This window comes from Typopeltis vanoorti, chromosome 14, assembly GCF_054136105.1.
Source record: "Typopeltis vanoorti isolate ZY-2024b chromosome 14, IOZ_Tvanoo_1.0, whole genome shotgun sequence".
In the NCBI taxonomy this organism is placed as follows: Eukaryota; Metazoa; Arthropoda; class Arachnida; order Uropygi; family Thelyphonidae; genus Typopeltis; species Typopeltis vanoorti.
The window spans coordinates 85,058,516-85,072,540 of record NC_143562.1 but is presented as its reverse complement, the minus strand read 5'-3'; the positions used below and the strand labels follow the sequence as shown (position 1 = coordinate 85,072,540).

At 35.2% G+C, this 14,025-nt stretch overlaps 1 protein-coding gene across 5 annotated transcripts in view; it reads left to right on the top strand.

Annotated features, from left to right (window-relative positions):
• The window catches only part of lig (ubiquitin-associated protein-like lingerer), a 465,599-nt gene that overhangs the window by 401,102 nt on the left and 50,472 nt on the right, over positions 1 to 14,025 (top strand). The window lies entirely within an intron of this gene.

Sequence of the window (14,025 nt, the reverse complement as noted above, 5' to 3'; positions counted from 1 at the left end):
AAAGTTTTTTAGCATAAGTGAAAATGTCATTTATAATTCATTGCATTTATTATTTCTTAATTGCATATTGTTTTCAGACCAGCTAACTGCATTGTGGAAGGCACTGAGATTCTTGAGTAACCTTGCCACCTGTGTAGAAAATTGGCCTTTAGCTGTGAAAAAGCCCTTGTAAATATTTATGCATTACATTGGGATGAGATTTGAATCCAAGGCTTTTTTCAGCCTAAGAGCATGCTGCTCTTTCAGTCTTGACACAGAGGCACTATCCTTCAGAGTAACTTATCTTCACTATTGTCTTGTGCAGATCACTTTGCCAATGATACTGCAATGTCAGATCCTTTTTAGTGAAAATGGTTTTTTGTGTGTATGTTAAGTGATAGGAGGGGAATTTCACAATAGTAATGCCAAATGATAGAAACCAGCCAGTTAATTTATAGTATTTTTGGGAACTGGATGAGTTTCCAACTTCTTTGTACGTGTTTTGCAAGATTTTTGCCTTTCTCTGTGTAATTTTTTTTTGGGGGGGGGGCCTCTAGGTTGGTATAAAATATATTTAATTTATATGTTGTGTGTGATAGAGAGAATCTCATACACAAACAAAAGTTTGCAAAATCTGTAGCACATCAGTGATGTGGACAAGAGATAGAAGAAATCTATTGATGTTTTCTTTGAACAGCCGAAGATTGTAATCTGGGACAAACTGCATGAAAAATGGCTGTTTCCAAGTACAGAGGTAGATGGAATGAAAAAAAAAGTTGTGAAGGTTGGTACATTTGGAGCTATGTGTACACTCTGTTAACTAGCTGTCTGTGTTAACAGAGTGTGTACACAAATAAAAACACACAATTTGTGTGTTTTTATTTGTGGTTTTACATGCTAGGATGAATGATGGTGACTAATTTGGAGCTATGTCTATTAAATACTTCTAGAAAAGATGTGAGGCAGAAGCGGAATATTTATGAGAAAGTGTTGACTTAGATGAGTGAGGAGGGATCGTGTGTTAAGCGCAGTACCCTCCTGGATGGTATCAAATATTGTAGGCGTAGGTTTCTGTGGTTTAGCAGTTTGAAAGAAAGATTTTGGTATTGTAAAATATGACAAGTTTCGTATGTCATTTGACATACATCTTCAGGAGTTAAAGGTAACTAAAAGTTTAAACACAAGAAATGAGAAATTACTCAAAATAGTCCATTAGATGTTGTTATGGCAGTCTAACTGTTTATCAACCAAATGCGTTAACGTATGTATTGATTTTGCTTTCTCGGATTTGATAATCTTTATTTATCTTAATAAACATGTTCGCAATACCGAAATCTTTCTTTTGAGTATCAAGTATTTTTTAGGGAGATTTTTGCACTATCCCAATATGAAACAGTATTCTAAGATTGGATGGATTTAGGATTTGTATAATGTTACAGATGAGAAATAGTATCTTGAATGGGAGACTTTTTTTGAAGGCTGAAGAAGCTATAAAGATGCTGTATTTGCACCAGGAAAGGCTAAGTGAAACCAAGAAGAAAAACTGCTTGTTTTTACTTCCAAAGAATATTATTGAAGGTAATGGAAGTGGAGTGAGATATTTTCTGTCAGAAATAAGACAGGACTGTGCTTTGGTAGCATCAGAGTTCTCTTTGTCATCCTCACCTCACTGTAGAATGGCAAGAAGATCAGTATTTGAGACATAAGATGTGGAAGATACTGAAATTTGGATCATGATGAATCTACAGTTTCTCAAATGAAGAGAAGGAATAAATAGTTCTGTCATCAGCATAACTATGAAAGGATGTGTGGTTAGTGAGAGAAGGCTATTAATTTATGATAAACAGAAGTAAGCTCTATGATATTCTAGCAGTGGCGGGAAAATAAATGAGGAAAGTGTGTGGCAAAAGGCAGACCATAAGATATTAGATTGTGAGTGAGCTTCTGTACCTACTTACCAAGTGTCAGGTCATTGAAAATTCTTAGAAAAATTTCCCTTTTCCATAAAAATTTGAAATAGGTTTTGAGAGTATTTTACTCTAAATTGGCATTAAACTTGATATCAAAATTGGAGATATTAATCTGAGCCCTTTACTTTATGCAGATGATGTTATACTTTTAAATAAATCCACTACAAGTCTGCAAGATTCCCTGACTAAATTGAATAACTGTTGTAATAGATATGGTTTGGAGGTCAGCAATAACAACACGAAGACAATGAAAATAGGCAGAAACATTGAAAATATCAACTGCATCGTGAATGGAGAACCTATAGAAAGAGTAAAACTTTCCCCTACTTAGGCACAATTTTTAGTGAAGATGGTAAATTAAATATCAACAAAGCTGGTATGGTAGGAAGTAATCTGAATAAATTTATATGGAATAAGAGAGAAATTAGTCAAAACAGTAAATTAACTGTGTGCAAAGCAGTGTTCAAACCAACGTTGACTTATGGATCTGAGAGCTGGGTTAGAAATAAAACACTTGACCAAAGACTAGTTTTTGGCACTATTATCTCTACAATCTTGGTATTATTTGGTCTACCTACTCACTGATGAGACCTAAATAAAGGTTGAAACTGGTCTGGGTAGTGACCTATTTCCCTTAATGTAAAACAACATATATCTCCTAGGGGATTAGTTTTACATTAGGGCAAATACTAAGAATAGCGATCCTAGCTTTACCCACCTTTGCTACGAGTTGCCCGGTATTGCACCACCCAGGTGTTTGCTCATGCTTGGACTCGCCGAACTTTTATAGTTTGCTATATTCAGAATGAAACTCTTTGATTTATTTATATCTTAGAGTTTTCTTATTCGGCTTTGAAATAATGTGGGATTAAATATCCTCTTAATTTAAATAATGATTATTTAACTCTTATGTGCAATAAATAACTTTATGGTTTCATCAATGCTTTGGTTATGTTTAATGGGGCAGGGCTTGGATTACAAGAGAACAGGAATAACAGTTGGATATTCAAAGAGGTGACATATTTCTATGGTCAAACAAGGAAGGCTATGCAAAATATGATGATCACAGTATCAGATTTATATCATAGATAAATGTTCATCGATTCATATGTCAATATTGCATTTTTGGAAATTATGGAGACAACTACCGTGTTTGAATAAAAACTTTAGTTTAATATTACTAAAATTTTACAATTCGACATTTCAACCTTTATGTCAAGGTCATCTTCTGGAGCGTACAAATATACACAAGAAACAAGCTATACTACAATCATACTGGTTCGTTAAAGACACTGACTAACCGCTACCACAATTGTTGGCCTGACCTCTGGTGAAAAAAAAAAAATATATATACATCAACGCTAGAGTCCTATTATTTGTGTTGTCTACTATATACATATATTAACATCATTCCAGCCAGTTGGAGTGGAATGGTTTCTAATACTAGCGGATTGGCTAGAATCCTGACTTATGTTGAATCTTTCATATTAGGTTGGCTGAATGTGTGCCTTCCAGATCATTGGAATTTTCATACCATCTTTATTGTTGATATTTGGGTGGTTTATCAGGATTTCACAGGATTCTTTAAATTTTCTTTCGTACCATGTTTTTGTGCGGTGTAAGGAGCAGGTGCTTTTCTAGTTGATTTGGTGTAAGGTGTTAAGTGCATGGTCTGAGAGGCCTGCTTCACCATAATGGTTATATTTAATGTGTCTAATGTGTTCTTTCTTGCGTATAGGGATTGCCCGTCCTGTTTCACCAATGTACGGTAAGTTACAGGTGCAGCGGATGCAATAGACTCCAGGATGTGCTAATGGGAGGAGAGGATCCTTAGAGGAGCTGAATAGTTTGGTGGGTGGTTTAAAGGTGGCATTGAGGTTATAATGTTGTAGGATTCTGTTGATTTTTTCTGATAACCCTTTAATGTATGGGATGGCTATGGTTTTACTGTAATCTAGATTCGTTTTTGTTGTGGTTTTATAGAGTATTTTATTGACAGTATTTTTGTTATAGCCATTGTTTATGAATGTGTCACTAATGATTTTTAGTTCTTGTTTCAGGGCTTGCTGGTTAGAGCAAATAGTTATGGCTCTGTTTTTAAGGGTGTTTATGACTCCATATTTTTGTGCTGGGTGGTGGTATGAATTCGCATGTATGTATTGGCCCGTGTGTGTGTCGGTTTTCGGTAGACCATGAAGGATAGACTGCCTGAAGGAAGACGTGTAACTAGTGTGTCTAGGAACGGGAGCGAATTTTGGTTTTCGATTTCTGTCAATAAAATACTCTATAAACCACAACAAAAACGAATCTAGATTACAGTAAAACCATAGCCATCCCATACATTAAAGGGTTATCAGAAAAAATCAACAGAATCCTACAACATTATAACCTCAATGCCACCTTTAAACCACCCGCCAAACTTAAAACCATATTCAGCTCCTCTAAGGATCCTCTCCTCCCATTAGCACATCCTGGAGTCTATTGCATCCGCTGCACCTGTAACTTACCGTACATTGGTGAAACAGGACGGACAATCCCTATATGCAAGAAAGAACACATTAGACACATTAAATATAACCATTATGGTGAAGCAGGCCTCTCAGACCATGCACTTAACACCTTACACCAAATCAACTGGAAAAGCACCTGCTCCTTACACCGCACAAAAAGATGGTACAAAAGAAAATTTAAAGAATCCTGCGAAATCCTGATAAACCACCCAAATATCAACAATAAAGATGGTATGAAAATTCCAAGGATCTGGATGGCACACATTCAGCCAACCTAATATGAAAGATTCAACATAAGTCAGGCCTCTAGCCAATCTGCTACTATTAGAAACCATTCCACTCCAACTGGCTGGAATGATGTTAATATATGTATATAGTAGACAACACAAATAATAGGACTCTAGCGTTGATGTATATATTTTTTTTTTTTTTTTCACCAGAGGTCAGGCCAACAATTGTGGTAGCGGTTAGTCAGTGTCTTTAACGAACCAGTATGATTGTAGTATAGCTTGTTTCTTGTGTATATTTGTACGCTCCAGAAGATGACCCTGACATAAAGGTCGAAACGTCGAATTGTAAAATTTTAGTAATATTAAACTAAAGTTTTTATTCAAACACGGTAGTTGTCTCCATAATTTCCAAAAATGCATTCGGATCACCGTGCAAGCCTAAAAGAAAGGATATGTCAATATTGTTTTATATGCTGTTATTTGTTTTTCCTTAAAAAACAACATTCATTTTATATTCTTCTGCATTGCTAAGTAACATTAATAGCAATTTGTAGGTTTTCTGCCTGCAATATTATTTTCTATTATAAATTAAAGATGCCAAGAAATTGTATTGATTTCATCCTTTATCCAAGTGTGAGCAAACATGTTTGCACAAGAAATATCTTCAGTACTGGGCTACTTGTATATAAATTCTAATAACTTCACATCAATTGCCGTAGTATTCCATAATGCAAGGCACATATTCCTACACACATGTATACTGCTATACATTATGGGAAGAGCCATACGCTTGCTTACCTTTAAGCATACATTTACTTACACTTAGATAAAGAATGAAACCAAGAATATAATTTTTTGGCATCTGTAATTTATAGTATAACCAAGTGAAAGAACTTTCAATAATTATTTTCTATTATCTGCTATTAATATCATGAAAAAAAAAGGGGAGATGAGGAAACTTCTTTCTTTAGAACTGTTTCTTCATGAAATAATACTGTATTAAGTTGAGAAATAGTTGCATTCTCCAAATGAACTGTACTCATCCAACATAAGCAACTACATAATATGTTACAATAATGAAAACATCCTAAGTGAGTGATTCAGGCACAATGGTAATCCTGATGCTTCTTACATGTCTACAGAACATCCCATGTATTTAATAACATTCATTGGGAGCAGTGTGTTGTTGTCTGCCAGGATAAAGTGCCAGAACTTGCTGTAAATATGAACTTTTCTTTAAACGTTTAAGTTGATGAATGGTGATATTGTCATACTTGCAGAACAGGATAATTTTTGTTATCATGTGTTGCAAGTGGTTGAATATCACAACTTCTTCTCTTCCGTCTAAGATGGGTTGAGTCTTCTCTTGAGCAGGATCTTCCAGTCTTTTTTGAACAGCAAGGAATAATCTATTCCTTGCTGTTCAAAAAAGTTCCTATATATTCTGCATGCCAATATGTTTTTTTATTCATTTCAGCCAGGTAATTCTTGATCTTCCAGGGTCTTCTTTTTTCAGTTGGAAAAGTATTGATTAGGACGTTAGGAAGTCTGTCTGCGTCAATGCATACAGTGTGGCCAAACCATCTCAGTTGTTGTTTTCTAATTTTTTCTATTGTCTTTTTATACAATAATTCTTGTCTGACTGTGCTGTTTGTTTTCTTTTCTTTTTTGATTCTTTATAAAAGTAGAATTACTTCTGTTCAAGCAATTAGATACCCAAAGTAATGTAGAATATGCAGATTATCTGAATACTTCGTGCTGAGACAGGATTTCACCTACAATGCACCTATGTGCAGTATAGGTGCTTTTTTTTTTGTCTTTATTATTTTGAAGTTTACAAGTTTTTTGTAACTTAATTTTTATTCATGTCGAATAATAATGGTGATAATGCATTATCTAACAATTTCATTTATCCATCTGATTCTCTCCTGGTATTTTGATTGAAATATTAAAAAAAAAAGGGGGAGGCTAAACATCTCTCTGAACAAGAACGAAAATGTTCTTCCTTGATAATAGGAATTAGTTTAGTGAATTTTTGTTTAATACATGCATGTGGTCTCTAGTAGTAGTGATTGGAAATATATATATATATATGTATATATATATTAAGTTGCCAATTATCCAACCAGTAAATTGATATTCCACTGAAGTCAGAAAATTAAGGGATCTCTCTCTCTCTCTCTGTGTGTGCGCGCGCATGTCTGTATATGTATATATATATTCTAGCATGCTCAGGTGCAGCTCTGAGTCTACTACTACATATTCTCATTTTCCAGATTGAGAAAACCAAGCATGGAAGATGTGGGAAATATCTGGTTTCAAAACTACTTGCATGACAAAAAATGCAGATAAATGTTCAATTAATTTTCACTGCTTGTGAACAGTTTTAATAAACAATATAATCCAATAAGCTTTGTAAGTCGTTGGCCTTAGTAACTCAAGGGTACCAAAACTTGTTAAAAAAAAAAAAGGCCAGAAAAAATTAATTACACATAGTAGCAGATCTTATCAGAACTTCACAATCAGTACATACAAACAAGTGACCAAGAAACTGTTGTATTAATTGCTCTCTATGCATTGGAACAATGCTGGTTGCTGCTGTCACAATCTATAGCATGATGTGCTAATTTTTGTTAGGTCCCCACACAATGTAAATTGTGTGGGGACCTGAAGCATTTCTGTAGTTTGAACTTTCTTGTGAAATGATTATGATCAATATATGGCATTTCTGTTTCTTGCTGAACTAGTTGGCGGCCCATGTTTGTTGTATGGAAGGCTAATCCTAATCTGTGCTGCTATCTTCTTTTTTCAATGTATTTTACATGTTCAGACATGTGAATCTTCCCTTCTGGCCTACATAGCAAATGCATGTGAATCTGGTAAAATCTTTGTTATTTTTTTTCCATGGGAGGATGTGGAGGTATTGTTGAATGTAATAAGATCAATGTATAAGATCTCAAATAACTTTGAGATCTTATACATTGGGCGGGGAATCACTTTAATGTTGTAATCACAGGACAGCATTGCAGCTTTGCTTGTAATCTTCTTGATGTAAGGTCATATGATGTTCATTCTTGAAATCTTGTCTATGTAGGTTTTCTGGTTACTTGTTTGTATGTACTAATTATGAAGTTCTGATAACATTTGCTATGTGTAATAAATTTTTTCTAATCTTTTTAATATTAGTTGGATGACTTATGAAATTGGGTTATATTGTTTATTTTATTAAAAACCTTATGTTAAGAGACATGTAATTTCATTACTGAAAATTACTGAACTGCCAAATCACAGAAACATTCACATACAGATAAATCTTATTTTATTTTTCATGAAGTCGCCATTTCTTATGACAATCAAAATCATATAACAAAGAAATGTAACTCTATGCAAAGCAACAAATGTAAAATCTTGCTCGGTAAGCTTGGTGCCATATGAAATGTGTTTTATGAAAAAAGCCTAATAAAATTTTATATTTAGTTTAATCCTTTATCCAAGTGTAAGCAAACAGAGTTTGCACCTGAAGTATCTTCAGGACTCTGGCAAAGGTGGACTAAGTTTTCTTCACTTTCCTTGGTATCCCATAATGCAAAGCACATCTCCTTGCAGACATGTATAATGCTATGCATTATGGGAAGGGTCACTACCCAGACCGGTTTCGACCTTCATTGAGGTCTCTTCAGTGATAGCCAGACCCAGAAGTGATACCAAGGTTGAAGCAATGCAGAATTCATATTTTCATATGCCAGTTACCAAAAGATGTCACACTTTATTATTAAATTACTCTGGATTAGAGAAAGAGGTTGGAAGTGTTTTTCCACTTGGTTAGACTATAAATTATATATATATTTAGTTTAATCCTTTATCCAAGTGTAAGCAAACAAAGTTTGTGCCTGGAGTATCTGCAGGACTGGATGGGATACTAAAGAAAGTGATGAGAACTTAGTCCACCTTTGCCACGAGTTGTCCCAGTCCTGAAGATACTTCAGGAACAAAGTTTGTTTGCTTACACTTGGATAAAGGATTAAACTAAATATATATATAATTTATAGTCTAACCAAGTAGGTAAAAAACTTCCAAAACCTAATAAAATTTGGTGCACTATCAGCTGCATGCACAAAAATTATATCTGTTATTATTGGAATGCAAAGATTCCTTTTATGGCTCTTGATTCAATAAAAAGTTCTTGTTAGTTTGTCAATAGCATGAATCTATCAAACTTCGTGCTTTATAATTATTGTCCCTTTTTTTATTATCTTAATTGCAAATAGGAAATTATGAATGTTTCTTATAATGTATTGGCTTTCTTCCCTTTTGTTGTCATTGTTAATGTTAATTAATTTTTTCTCTTCCTTTTATTTTCATGTGATTTTTATTTATTCCATTAGTTTTGTAACATTTATCATATCCTCGTGTTCATTACTGTCTCTTCAATCATCTGTTCCTTCTCTTAACTGTTTATAATTTCTTTGTTCATATATTTTTTAATTTATTGACCTTTTGGTCTCATTCTAATTCTTTTGTCAGTTTGTTCTGATTTTATTCTAATTGGTTAAACAATGTTAAGTAGCCTGCTTTCATCAGGGAACTTTAGTGAAAAATGATAAGTCAACTACTAGAACAACTCCAAGAGAGCAGAAGATAAGGGCTATCAGCATATGAAACATCAGTGGAAAAGGGGTGGCACTAGCAGACTTTTTTCCATTAGGACATAAGTGGTGTCACTGGCAGAGAAAAGTGAAACAGGCGAGATCCTTCTAAATAAGTATAAAAGGATATATTTAGGCAACATTAATCAGGGAATAAAGTAATAGCATAATCATCATCATGAATAACATAAAACAATCAAGTGATATGACCAGATTTTAGGGGTGCTCAAGGGTCAAATCTGTATAACTGAGAGGAGACCTCCACATAGCCTTTAAAGAAATGCAGAGAACCGGGGCTTCTGACCTAATGTCCACTCCTCACCTTCTCGTGATGCACCCTGTTGGGTATCTACCTGGATACTGAACGAACTAGGATGGGCTGGCAATTTGGGATTTAGCTGACCAAATTGTATTCTTATTGGCTTAAACCAATACAAAATGATGGTACAACATGACAAAATTTCATGCCGGCAGGAGTGTTGCGCAGTTAAACAAGGCCCCTGTCATTTTGGCCAGGGAATCAGGGCAAACAGCGAAAAGTCAGCTATTGGAGCAAATCTGAAAACTCACCCCAACTCAACATCACCAGAGTTAAAGATAAGTACTATCAACATAAGAAGCCTGAATGGCAAAGAATTCCTCAAAAAAAGCTGAGGAATTAGATAAGTACCAGATCGACATAATAGTGGTGACTGAAACCAAAAAGACAAAAACTGGTGAGATCTTTCTGAGCAATAAATACAAAATGTTATATTCAGGCAATGACAATCAAGGAAAAGAAGGAGTAGCCATAATATTCAACACAAAATACGAGGCTAATCTTCTTGAATGGCAGTCAGTCTCAAGTAGAGTGTTGTTGGCTAATATCAGAATGGCAATTGGACAATGAGACTTATTTGTGCCTATGGTCCCACAGAAGGTTCTACTAAGGTAGAAGAAGCAGAGGAATTTTTTGATGCTTTAGAAAAAGCAACTGACACAATGAAAAAGGAAAAGTTGGTCCTTGTTGGGGATTTAAATAGCAGAGTAGGAAATGATTGTCAGACACAAAACTATTTTGGGAAAATTTGGAGAAAAGAGCAAAGCTAATAACAATGGCAAATACCTGTTGGATTTCTGCTCAGGACATGGACTGGTTATTACTAACACCATGTTCCAACATAAAAATGTGCACAAATTCACATGGAGAGAAGAGGCAAGGAATAAGAAAAGTCTCATTGACTACCGTTATTGTTGATAGTGATGTTTTCTCCCTGGTACAGGACACCAGAGTGTACAGAGGATTTGAAATTGGAAGTGATCACTATTTAGTCTTGAGCAGGATAAAATTGAATTTCATATTGAAAAGAATAACATGTAAGAAAGTTTTAAAGTGAATAAAAGTTGAGCATCTCTCAGATGTGAACTGTAGACTGAAATACACAAAGATTATTGAAGAAAAAATGAAACAGTTTGAGAACAGGAACCAAACCTTGGAGATTCAGTGGCAAACCTTGAAGAAAACCCTGATTGATTCAGCTAGAGAGGCATGTGGTGAAGTGGTCTGCAAGGATAGAAAAATTAGAACTCCATGGTGGACACAGGAAGTTAAAGAGGCAGTGAAGGAAAAGAAGAAAGCATATCAAAAGTTCTTGGCAAATAAGCTTGTGCACTTAGAGAATACAGAGACAAATGTAAGAAAGCTAAACACTGTGTAAAACTAGCTAAACAAAAGTCATGGGAGGACTTTGGCAGGAACATAGAAAATGAATATCAAGAAGGTGGCAAAATATTCTGGAGGTTGAAGAAGCTTAGAAATGGAGAAAAGAGTGCTATAAAAGGAGTTAGAGATGATAAAAGTGACATAAAAATTGGAGAAAAAGATATTTTTGAAGTATGGAGTAATTACTTGGAAAAACTGCTAAATGAAACAAGCAGTGATGACAGCACAATGGTAAAAAACATTGACCAGGCATGCAGTCAGGAATACATATCCATACTTGAAGTAGAAAAAGCCATCAGAGGCTTGAAATGTGGAAAGGCAGCAGGAGTAGATGATATTCGACCAGAAATGCTGAAGTATGGTGGCATACAAGTCCTACAGTGGCTGCACTGTATAGTTCAGAATGCCTGGACAGAGAGTCGAATTCCCAATGATTGGAGTAGAGCTTTCATAGTACCCATATATAAAAAGGGAAATAAAACTGAATGTGAGAATTACAGAGGTATTTCCCTACTGAGTGTTTTTGGCAAGATCTATGCAAGCATACTTGAGAAACAGTTGAGAAAAATTGTGGAAGAAAAGCTTGGTGAAGAACAAGCTGGATTCAGGCCAAATAGAGGCTGTCAGGATCAGATCTTCACTTTACAACAAATAGTTGAGAAATCATTGGAATATAACAAAGATCTGTATTTAAGTTTTGTCGATCTGGAAAAGGCATGTGACAAGGTGCCAAGAGAGAAGCTATTCAATACGCTACAGTTATATGGTGTCAATGGGGCATTATACCAAGCAATACTTAGTCTTTATTTGAGTTGTAAGTCAGCAGTTAGAATTAAAGGAAGTACAGGAAGATGATTTAATGTTAAACCTGGTGTGAGACAAGTATGTACATTATCCCATCTGTTATTCATTATCTATATGGATCACATTATGAAGGAAAGTGGTATTAAACATGATATCAAAATTGGAGATGTTAATGTCAGCTTTTTGCTTTATGTGGACGATGTTATACTTCTAAATAAATCCACTACAAGTCTGCAAGTTTATTAAATTACTTAAGGAATTTACAACGTACAAATGATATAAATTAAAATGAAATTTTAATGTATATTCCAATATTTCGGCAACATCATGTTACCATTTTCACAGGAACTTAAAATAAAGACACGTGCACGCAGGAGATGTTAATGTCAGCTCTTTGCTTTATGTGGACGATGTTATACTTCTAAATAAATCCGCTACAAGTCTGCAAGCTTATTAAATTACTTAAGGAATTTATAACATACAAATGATATAAATTAAAATTAAACTTTAATCTATATTCCATTATTTCGGCAACATCCCGTTGCCATTTTCACAATAACTTAAAATAAAGAAATTTGCACGAAGGCACTACACACAGTAACTCAGGACGAAGAAGGAAGCTGTTGTTTCTCCTAAAAGTCTTGATGGTGCCCTCTAGAGGGGCTATGTACATATTCTTGAACGTTGGGCTGAAGGTCTTCTGAAGTAAGTCTCCCAAATTTGGGGCAGTCTCGTGCATTAGATTTGTTGAGGTTTCTCATGTTTCTTAGGGCTGAGGCTGATTCCATGAATGGCCTTTCAAATTTGAATTTACTACGGTGTATTACCGTGGCGAGTTTCCAGAGCATGGTCTGCAAGACCAGAGTAGCTGTACTGTTGAAAGACCAGTAAAGTTGGTCCACTAAAGACCAACCACCTCCCTTAGACCTACCTAGTGTATACCAGGTCCCTTGCTACTTTGGCTAAACAGGCAGGACAGCGAACTTCAGAATTTCAGAACTCAAGGACTATATATGTTTTCACCAGTACAGCCACTCTGGTCTTGCAGACCATGCTCTGGATACTCGCCACAGTAACACACCATAGTAAATTCAAATTTGAAAGGCATGAAAAACATGAAAATTTGAAATTGAAATATTCATGGAATCAGCCTCAGCCCTAAGAAACATGCCAAACCTCAACAAATTTGGTTGCATGAGACTGCTCCAAATTTGGAAGACTTACATCAGAAGACCTTCAGCCCAACAGCCGAGAATACATACATAGCTCGCTAGGGGACACCATGAGGACTTTTAGGAGAAACAACAGTTTTCTGCTTCGTCCTCAGTTACTGTTTTTTTTTTCCCCACGTGCATGTGTGTTTATTTTAAGTTCCTGTGATAATGGCAACGTGACTTTGCCAAAATATTGGAATATAGATGCAAGTTTAATGTTAATTTAATAAGCATGTATAACCAATGTCTAAGCCTTTCTACGAATTCCCTGACTAAATTGAATAACTGATGTAATAGATATGGTATGAAGGTTAGCAATTAAAAGAAAAAGACAATGAAAATAGGCAGAATCGTTGAAAATGTCAACTGCATTGTGAACGGAGAACCTGTGGAACAAGTAAAACATTTCAGCTACTTAGGCACGATTTTTAGTGAAGATGGTAAATTAAATATGGAAATAGACAACAGAATCAACAAAGTGGGTATAGTAGGAAGTCGAATAAATTCATATGGAATAAGAGAGAAACTGGCCAGAACAGTAAATTAGCTGTATACAAGACAGTGTTCAAACCAGTTTTAACTTATGAATCTGAGAGCTGGATCAGAAGTAAAACACTTGACCAAAGACTAGAGACTGCAGATATGAGAGTCTTGAGAAGGATTAGAGGTGTGAACAGATGGCATCAATGGCAATATCATATTAAAAATGAGGATATTAGGAAACAACTTGACATAGTCAGCATCCAGGAATGCGTTAGCAGAGCTAATCTCAGGTGGTATGGTCACTTAAACAGAATGGCCAAGGAAAGATTAGCAAAACAAGTGTTCTCTGCCGGGTTGGCAGCAAAACGACCCAGAGGAAGACCAAGATATAGGTGGATTAATAGGGTACAAAGTGCCTTAGACGATAGAAATATAAAATCTGATAATGTTGGAGTCCTGACAAGTAACAGACTGATTTTGTGGAAAA